Here is an 8,725-nt window from a genome sequence, read left to right on the forward strand (position 1 = left end):
GGCGTCTGTTCTCTGTCACGGAAAGTGAGAGAACTGGCAGAAAGGAATTTGCCCGTATTCCGGAAGGAGGCTGTATTGAGAGAGGAGAATTATCCGATTGGTCCAAAGAAGCGCTGATGTATGTCGATTGGTAGTTATGGTTTCCAGAGAGTACTGCACGTGACGTGGAGCATTTTGGAAATGATACTGAAGATACAAAGAAATTTATAATCGGGCCTTGGCTGCAAGTCCCGTTATATTGTGGTCATTGGTTTTTATCTGGAGACGCAGTCACGGACCCTGAAACAACAGAAAAAGACGGAAGTACAACGCTCCAGTCGGCACAGAGGCGCGCCGTTGGCAGCACTGTAAACTCCTGCAGATATATGGTGAGCATTACGCAGCTCCGGTGCATTAGGAACCTTTAACGTGAATTTTCACCATCCACCATCCTTGGCGTGCTCGTTCGAACAACTGCAGTCATGTTCAATTTATGTAAATCGTGGTAGTTTGCAGCTTTCACAGTCACTGTCAACTAAAGTAGATTCAGTCAGGTTTAACCCACATAGGCATAGCTAATTTTCCACCCACTCCTCTATTTTGTTAACCATAAATCAGTACGTACTTTATTTCATTATACAGGTGCTTGAATGTGATTATTGTGGTTTATTTCTGTTTCTGTCCGATGTCATTCTTGTTCTTTTGTAATGACTCTACAGATATCTCAATATCATCTCTCACTCCAGAAGATATCATTCCTTGATCATTTATTACTTTTGTTCATGGATGTGGGAGATAATACAAGTATTTTGGGAGTGTATTCAAAAGTATGAAATTCAGCTTCACAGCTCGCGGTCCAATATCAGTCATTTGCGTATAAGTCTTCTGTTGCGTCTAATTTCACAGTGGTATGATTGACAAGTAAGGCAACGGCCTTGCTGCAGTGGTTACACCGGTTCCCGAGAGATCACCGAAGTTAAGCACTGTTGGGCGTGGTCGGCACTTGGATGGGTGACTATCCAGGCCGCCATGTGCTGTTGCCATTTTTCGGGGTGCACTCAGCCTCGTGACGCCAACTGAGGAACTACTCGACCGAATAGTAGCGTCTTCGATCAAGAATACCATCGTAACGACCAGGAGAGCGGTGTGCTGACCCCACGTCCCTCCTGTCCGCATCCTCCTCTGAGGATGACACGGCGGTCGGATGGTCCCGGTAGACCACTCGTGGTCTGAAGACGGAGTGCTAATCATTGACAAGTAGGTCTGTACCGAGAACATTCTGAGGCAGAAGTTCAACATAGGTATTCCCATATTTCCTTCCCATTGGACACTTAGTACAGTGTTCAATGAATTCCTCTGTTTTTTATCGCTGCTTCAAACTCTGGGACCTTTTTGCGAATGCTTCAGCAGTTGATCATCAGGAATTTAAGTGTTTCATGTGTGAGGGCCTTGTACTTCTGGGTCTCCTACTGCTATCATTATCTGCGATGGATGGAAAACCGCCTGAGATATAAAAAACAATTCTGTTCTCTGTAAACGCAGTCAGACAACTTGAATTCAGAAGAAAATGGACGGGCTGCGAGCGCCCGTGTCAATGAAATAAGACGGCATGGCTTTCCGGCGGCCTCTGTGTATGGCTTCAATCCCTTTTTTTTTTTTTCTTTTCAGGAGGAATATTGGACTAAGGGTTACAGAAGACCAAAATGTCGTTACTGTTGGCTGTGTCGGATTAACAATGCGCATTTTACAGTGTCAGTGTGGATAATCAACAGCTACAACAGTTTTTTGCTTCCTCGGCTTTCTAGGTCATCTGATGGTTCAAATGGTTCAAATGGCTCTGAGCACCATGGGACTCAACATCTGTGGTCCTAAGTCCCCTAGAACCTAGAACTACTTAAACCTAACTAACCTAAGGACATTACACACATCCATGCCCGAGGCAGGATTCGAACCTGCGATCGCAGCGGCCGAGCGGTTCCAGACTGTAGCGCCTAGAACCGCTCGGCCACCCCGGGCGGCCCGTCATCTGATGTATAGCTTGTTATAGCCGAATAACCGCTCGCAGTTCTTGAAATAGTCCAAAACCGTTGAATACTATAAAGCAAAGCAAACGTGGGATGATTCTGGTCTGTAAGGAACTGGGGCCTATGCAGAACGCCACAGCAGCGCCTACGTGTCTTTTCCCAGCTCCACCGAACTCCTTTGTATGCCCACAGTATCGCCTGGACTAAGCGAAATGGCTCAGGAGTTCAGTCTTTCAACTAGCATTTGAAATAAGTGTAATTCAAATCACCGTACGGGCATCAAGATTTAATGTTTCATTCTTTCCCTAAATAAAATGATTCTTTTCGGAAGACCAGAATCAGTATCCCCTAGCCTAGTCCATCCAACCCTAGACTGTGTTTTTTTCCCAATGACTTTATCGTCGCTAGGACTTGAAACAGCCATCAGTAGTATATTCTCCTTTGCTATTTACAAGAGTCTACCAACGCTGGGGTAACTTTTGGATTCGGCGACTGTAGAAATCACGTGGCTCTGAAGCGTAGAACCTCGTCGAGTCACGTTCCGAGTGCATTTTCATCCGCAAGAAAGTTCTTGAAGGTTTTTCGATAGAGAGAGTAAAAGATGAAAGTATGAGTGTGCAAGATCGGGTGAGTAGCACAGTCATTATCCATTCAGTAATCAGATGAAAAGGAAAAGTAAAGTGACTAGTACAGTGTGGGCCACGAAAAGTTGTTACACAATATTTTCGGCCCCACGAGGGGCCATGTAATATCCCAGCTCCCTATACTGTGCTAGCGTGCGAAGGTTTCATCTACATCTACATCCATACTCCGCAAGCCACCTGACGGTGTGTGGCGGAGGGAACCTTGTGTACCTCTATCGGTTCTCCCTTCTATTCCAGTCTCGTATTGTTCGTGGAAAGATGGATAGTCGGTATGCCTCTGTGTGGGCTCTAATCTCTCTGATTTTATCCTCATGGTCTCTTCACGAGATATACGTAGGAGGGAGCAATATACTGCTTGACTCTTCGGTGAAGGTATGTTCTCGAAACTTTGACAAAAGCCCGTACCGAGCTACTGAGCGTCTCTCCTGCAGAGTCTTCCACTAGAGTTTATCTATCATCTCCGTAACGCTTTCGCGATTACTAAATGATCCTATAACGAAGCGCGCTGCTCTCCGTTGGATCTTCTCTATATCTTCTATCAACCCTATCTGGTACGGATCCCACACTGCTGAGCAGTATTCAAGCAGTGGGCGAACAAGCGTACTGTAACCTACTTCCTTTGTTTTCAGATTGCCTTTCCTTAGGATTCTTCCAATGAATCTCAGTCTGGCATCTGCTTTACCGACGATCAACATTATACGATCATTCCATATTAAATCACTCCTAATGCGTACTCCCAGATAATTTATGGTATTAACTGCTTCCAGTTAACATCAGTTCAAACCCCCTCCTCCCCTCCCCCCCCCCCCAAACTCATCTTCCGTACATTGTTTTTGTCAGCCTAGGAGAATACAGGCGGGCGTTATCGTGGTGTAGCATCACTTCACGCAGTCTTCCTGGTCGTTATCCTTGGACTGCGTCTGCAAGACGTCTCAGTTGTTGCCAGTAAATGTCAGCAGTGATGGTTACATCTTGGAGAAGCAACTGGTGGTACACCACACCGTCGGTGTTCCACCAGATGGATAACATTATTTTTTGTGGATGCGGGCAGGTCTTTGTACGGGAAGTTTCAGCTTTCTTTGGGCTCAACCATTCCTTTCTTTTCCCTATGTTAGCATAAATACACGATTTCTAGTCACCAGTAACGACTCAGGATAGGGATGATCGTCGTCGTTCACGATCCAGAAAGTGATGCACAGATGGCCACCAGTTGATTTTTGTGATTTTGGCTTTCACCATAAGGTATCCACACACTCGATTTGTGAACAGTCCCCCTTGCATGCAAATGTCACAAGATTTTGGACTGATCTCGGTTCATTATAACAGACAGTTCTTGACGACACTAACGTCGATCATTGTGGATCTTTGTGATTAACGCGTTTATAAGATCTTCCTCGAGCCCCAAAAATCTTCCGGAACGTGGAGTGCAACTGATATCAAAACAACCCTTCTTAAAACGAGAAATCCATGTCCAATGTCCAACAGCATTAACCCATACAAGGCGTAAATGTTTCTGTCTGCCTCCGCTTCTGTCTCCCATCTATGGAACTCAAACAGAAGAAAATGTCCAAAATGTTCCAATTTCTCCTCTTGGCACTCCATTTTCAAGCATCCACAGCTCCACTCACTATCTTCAAACGACAAAACAACAATACGTAAACTCAAATAGCAACAGTGAACTACAAACAAAAAATGACAATCTATAAATAAACCCATAGCAACCGAAATACCAACATGCAAAACGAAACGCTGCGAACTAATGAATCAACCTAATAACTGCAGATTGGGCGTCAATGGGAGCTGTCATACAGAAGAGAATGTGTCTACAAACCAACATCGTAACACGGCAAGGCATGACACAGAACCATTAAGCAGACTGCAGCTGGCTGATGCTTTCAAATTTTGAACACACTTCCACTGTTTCTGGTGACAATAGTACCCTATATTGTCTTCTGTAGTGCTACCAGCAATGTCCACAGAACTCTCCAAGTGTTACTGGTTTACCATCACCTTGATCCTTTCAAATGTACCCTCTGTAATTTCCTTCTTGTTGTAGCGGCACCACCGTTTAAGACCGGAAAAGGTTAGCTTCGGTGCAATATTTCTATCAGACATGGATGCATGTCCGAAGGAAGAGGCACTGTGACGATTACAGCCATTTTGAGATACATGAAATGTATTTGCCTTTGCGAATATGGACAAACATCAACTGCATAATGGAATGACGACAGCGAAAATTTGTGCCTGACCGGGACTCGAACCCAGATTTCCGCTTATCTCAAGCGGTCGCCTTGCCGTTTGAGCTATCCGAGCACGACTCTGCGCCATACCGGTCCGGCACAAATTTTCATTGTCGTCATTCCATTATGGAACTTATGGTATTCATATTCGCACCTGTGAATACATTTAATGTAGTCTAGATATATCTGCCAAATAAGTAGTTGGAGATAAACCACAATGTCCTTCCTGGTTTTCTATTAGACAGTAGGCAAATTTCACTGACCCCCCATCTTCTAAACCTATCCACCTCTTTCCATGTAGTATAAGTTCTAACTACAGCATTTCATAATAAAGGAAAACGAAACATGAAAGGTATCATGAGGAGCCTATTATAATCAACTAAGAATCTAGATCATTGTCAAATAGAAATTTCATACAACTATCCGAAGTACACTTTTGTGGTACCTGTGTTGCAACCATGGAACATTTTGATGTCATTAATTCTCATTTTCTACCTAGGAACCTTTAAATCAGAGGGAAGTGTTCACCAGTTATTTAAAAATAATTCAAGGTCAGTTTCTAATTGTAATAGGTTGATTGGAAAGGAGCACATCTTTTTTTTATTTTAATTTCACAAATCAGAAGACACTAGGACAAGATTACGAGCGCGGCAAGAAGACAATTCAAAGGTTTCTAGGCTGCGCCACCATACGGACACTATTAAAGCTTAACACTGTGAGACACTAAAAACAGGAAGTGAAGCCAACAATTTAACGTGCGTTAGGTAACAGTTGTGTTCATTGCCTAATATTTAATAATTTTCAAGAAACGTAACATAAGCTGTTGTAGAATATTTGCTAACGTATTTGACTCTTCTTTGCTGTACATGACTACTTTAGACAACAAATGTTTCACAGTCATCTCATTCTTCTTAAACTGAAATTTCTCCTGGTCAAGTTTCACCATCTGACGGCCGATCCACAAAAATGTAATGAGTTTCCTCATAGGAAAAAGCAGTAGCGAAGTATTTTTGATTTTGATTCATTAACTGAAGAAAGACAGTCTGCAAAAGCGGAAAGGTCAAAGCACATATCACACGATTATTGGGGCAAGCTCACCTACGACACAGATATCGCTTGATAAGGAACACACATGATGGAACAAGAACATTTAAAGCAAGAATGAAAAACTGTAAATAAAGTATTGTGCAACGTCGAGCACCTGATGACATCTAAGTTGACCCTTCAACGGAAGACTGGCTAGAGTGTTGCAAATGCCACTCAAGTACCCTGAGGATTGTTCGAACATTGACGAAGAAGGTTTATGTGTGATTCTTGTTAGTGAGAAGCACTGATTTCGAGTTACATTACTTTTCTACACCAAAATTATTTCTTACATATTATTCAGTAAAAATAAATAGCAATAATTAACTGATTAATGTATTCTCTTACATGTTTTAAGAATAGAAAAATGTTCAACTTCTAACAGCATTGTCATTTTGCCCCGTGGAAGCTATTTGTGTTGACGAAACAATTTGATCACAAAGATTAGACTGTAAATTATCCAACGACGCTCCACAATCGATAATCCTTAAAATGTTGTGTGATGTCCTTAGGTTAGTTAGGTTTAAGTAGTTCTAAGTTCTAGGGGACTGATGACCATAGATGTTAAGTCCCATAGTGCTCAGAGCCATTTGATAATCCTTAAAACGACTGTGCAATAGCAGAAGGAAAAATGTAACATATCTTATCATTTGTGAGCATATCACTTATGTGAGACAAGGACGCTGCCGTTCAGATGCACCCAAAATATGCCGCTAAATACTGTATTAGGTACAACACATAAGATATATATATATTGGGCAAGAGAATCAAAAAGAAAAGTAATGAAGAAGCCGGGAGTACTCAGTTACGAAGAAAATTACCATAGGAAGCCATCCTATCTGTCTGTCACAAATTCAGCTGCATCGTTGTCAAGTTAATGCTAGTATATTCCCTGCTTACGTCTGCGGGAGGTGGGATAATCTTGTTCAACAGTTTACATCAGCGTGACCTCGTGATAGCTAGTCGTACGTTGTGAGCCCAGCGATGCTGTACCAAAATTATTTACAACATGCCGAGCATCCACTCAAGGCAAAAACTCAAAATTACGGCATAAGAATATATTTGTAACAGATTTCCGGATGCTCAGTGGGTTTATACCGCTATTGTCTCTCTACAGCTGTGCGGATATTTTGATCTATGCCTTGCCTTACAAAAACATTTTGGGAACATCGTATTTATAGGTATTTTTCCAATAGAAATGCCTTGTTTGGTCTTCTTCTGAAAGTGTCAATCGCTTATGTATTTTTATTTTTTTATAAAATCAGTAATAAAACAACATACCGTCCCAGTTATTTTTTGTGATGTTTTATTTCAATGTTCAGCAAGTATCAGAACGCATTTATTGAGTCTGTCAATGTTACGTTATGATCACGACATTTTCTGCCACTGAGCGAGGTAGCACAATGTTTAGCACACTGGACTCACGTTCGGGAGGGCGACGGTTAAAACACTCGTCTGATCATCCCAAAATCGCTTAAGGCAAATGCCGGGATGTTTCCTTTGAAAGGGCACCCCAGATTTCCTACCCCATCCTTTCGTAATCCGAACTTGTGCTCCGTCTCTAATGATCTCGTTGTCCTTCCTCGATATTTTGCCCTTTCGTACTTGCAAGTGTACCTATATGTTACAGAGTCTTCACCATTAGCGAAACATTACCAACAGCGTCGGATGAAGCGCTTACAGCTTGTAGACTGGGTAATATGACACCATCTTGTGAAGTACTTGTGGCTCTTTCCGATACACAGGAGAATCTGCTTCTAGCTGCATCTAACAATATTCGCGCCCTGTGGTCCAGTGTTCGCACGGTGTAGCAAAGAATATTACGACAGCATATTGCCCATGTACGAGTATTTTATCGCACTTGGCGGACTTACTACACAGCCGTCCATGAGATGCAATGCACGTTGATTACCTGTACTTCCCATGAGTGGACTGTTAGATATTTTCCAAGCTTTAAGTTTCGCATCGCCCGAACCATGGACCTTGTCGTTGGTGGCGAGGCTTGAGTGCCTCAGCGATACAGATAGCCATTACGTAGGTGCAACCACAACGGAGGGGTAACCGTCAGACAAACGTGTGGTCGCCGAACAGGGACAGCAGCCGTTTTAGTAGTTGCAGGGGCAACAGTCTGGATGATTGATCTGGCCTTTTAACAGCAACCAAAAGGGTCTTTCTGTTCTCGTACTGCGAACTGCTAAAAGCAACGAGAAACTACAGCCGTAATTTTTCCCGAGAGCCTGCAGCTCTAGAGTAAAATATTCCAGAGCTAAAATAATTCCCATCTTGGCCTCCGGATGGGGACTACTCAGGACTATGACGTTATCAGGAGAAACAAAACTGGCGTTCTACGGATCGGAGCTTGGAATGCCAGATCACTTAACCGGCCAGGTAGGTTAGAAAATTTAAAAAGGGAAATGCATAGGTTAAATTTAAATATAGTGGGAATTAATGAGGTTTAATGCCAGGAGGAACAGGACTTCTGTCAGTTGCATACAGGGTTATAAATACAAAATCAAATAGGGGTAACCCAGGAGTAGGTTTAATAAGGGATAAAAAAAATAACAACGCGGATAAGCTACTACGAACAACATAGTGATCGCATTATTGTAGCCAAGACAGACACGAGACCCCACATCTATTCTAGTAGAACAAGTTTACAGACCAACTAGCTCCGCAGATCATGAAGAGACAGACTAAATGTATTATGAGATAAAAGAAATTATTCAGATAGTGAAGGGAGACGAAAATTTAATAA

At 42.6% G+C, this 8,725-nt stretch overlaps 1 pseudogene; it reads left to right on the forward strand.

Moving 5' to 3' along the window:
- Positions 1 to 904: 904 nt before the first annotated feature.
- LOC126099881 (5S ribosomal RNA) lies at positions 905 to 1,022 on the forward strand (annotated as a pseudogene).
- The last annotated feature ends 7,703 nt before the right edge of the window (positions 1,023 to 8,725 follow it).

The sequence above is a fragment of the Schistocerca cancellata genome, chromosome 1 (genome assembly GCF_023864275.1).
Source record: "Schistocerca cancellata isolate TAMUIC-IGC-003103 chromosome 1, iqSchCanc2.1, whole genome shotgun sequence".
Taxonomy (NCBI): domain Eukaryota; kingdom Metazoa; phylum Arthropoda; class Insecta; order Orthoptera; family Acrididae; genus Schistocerca; species Schistocerca cancellata.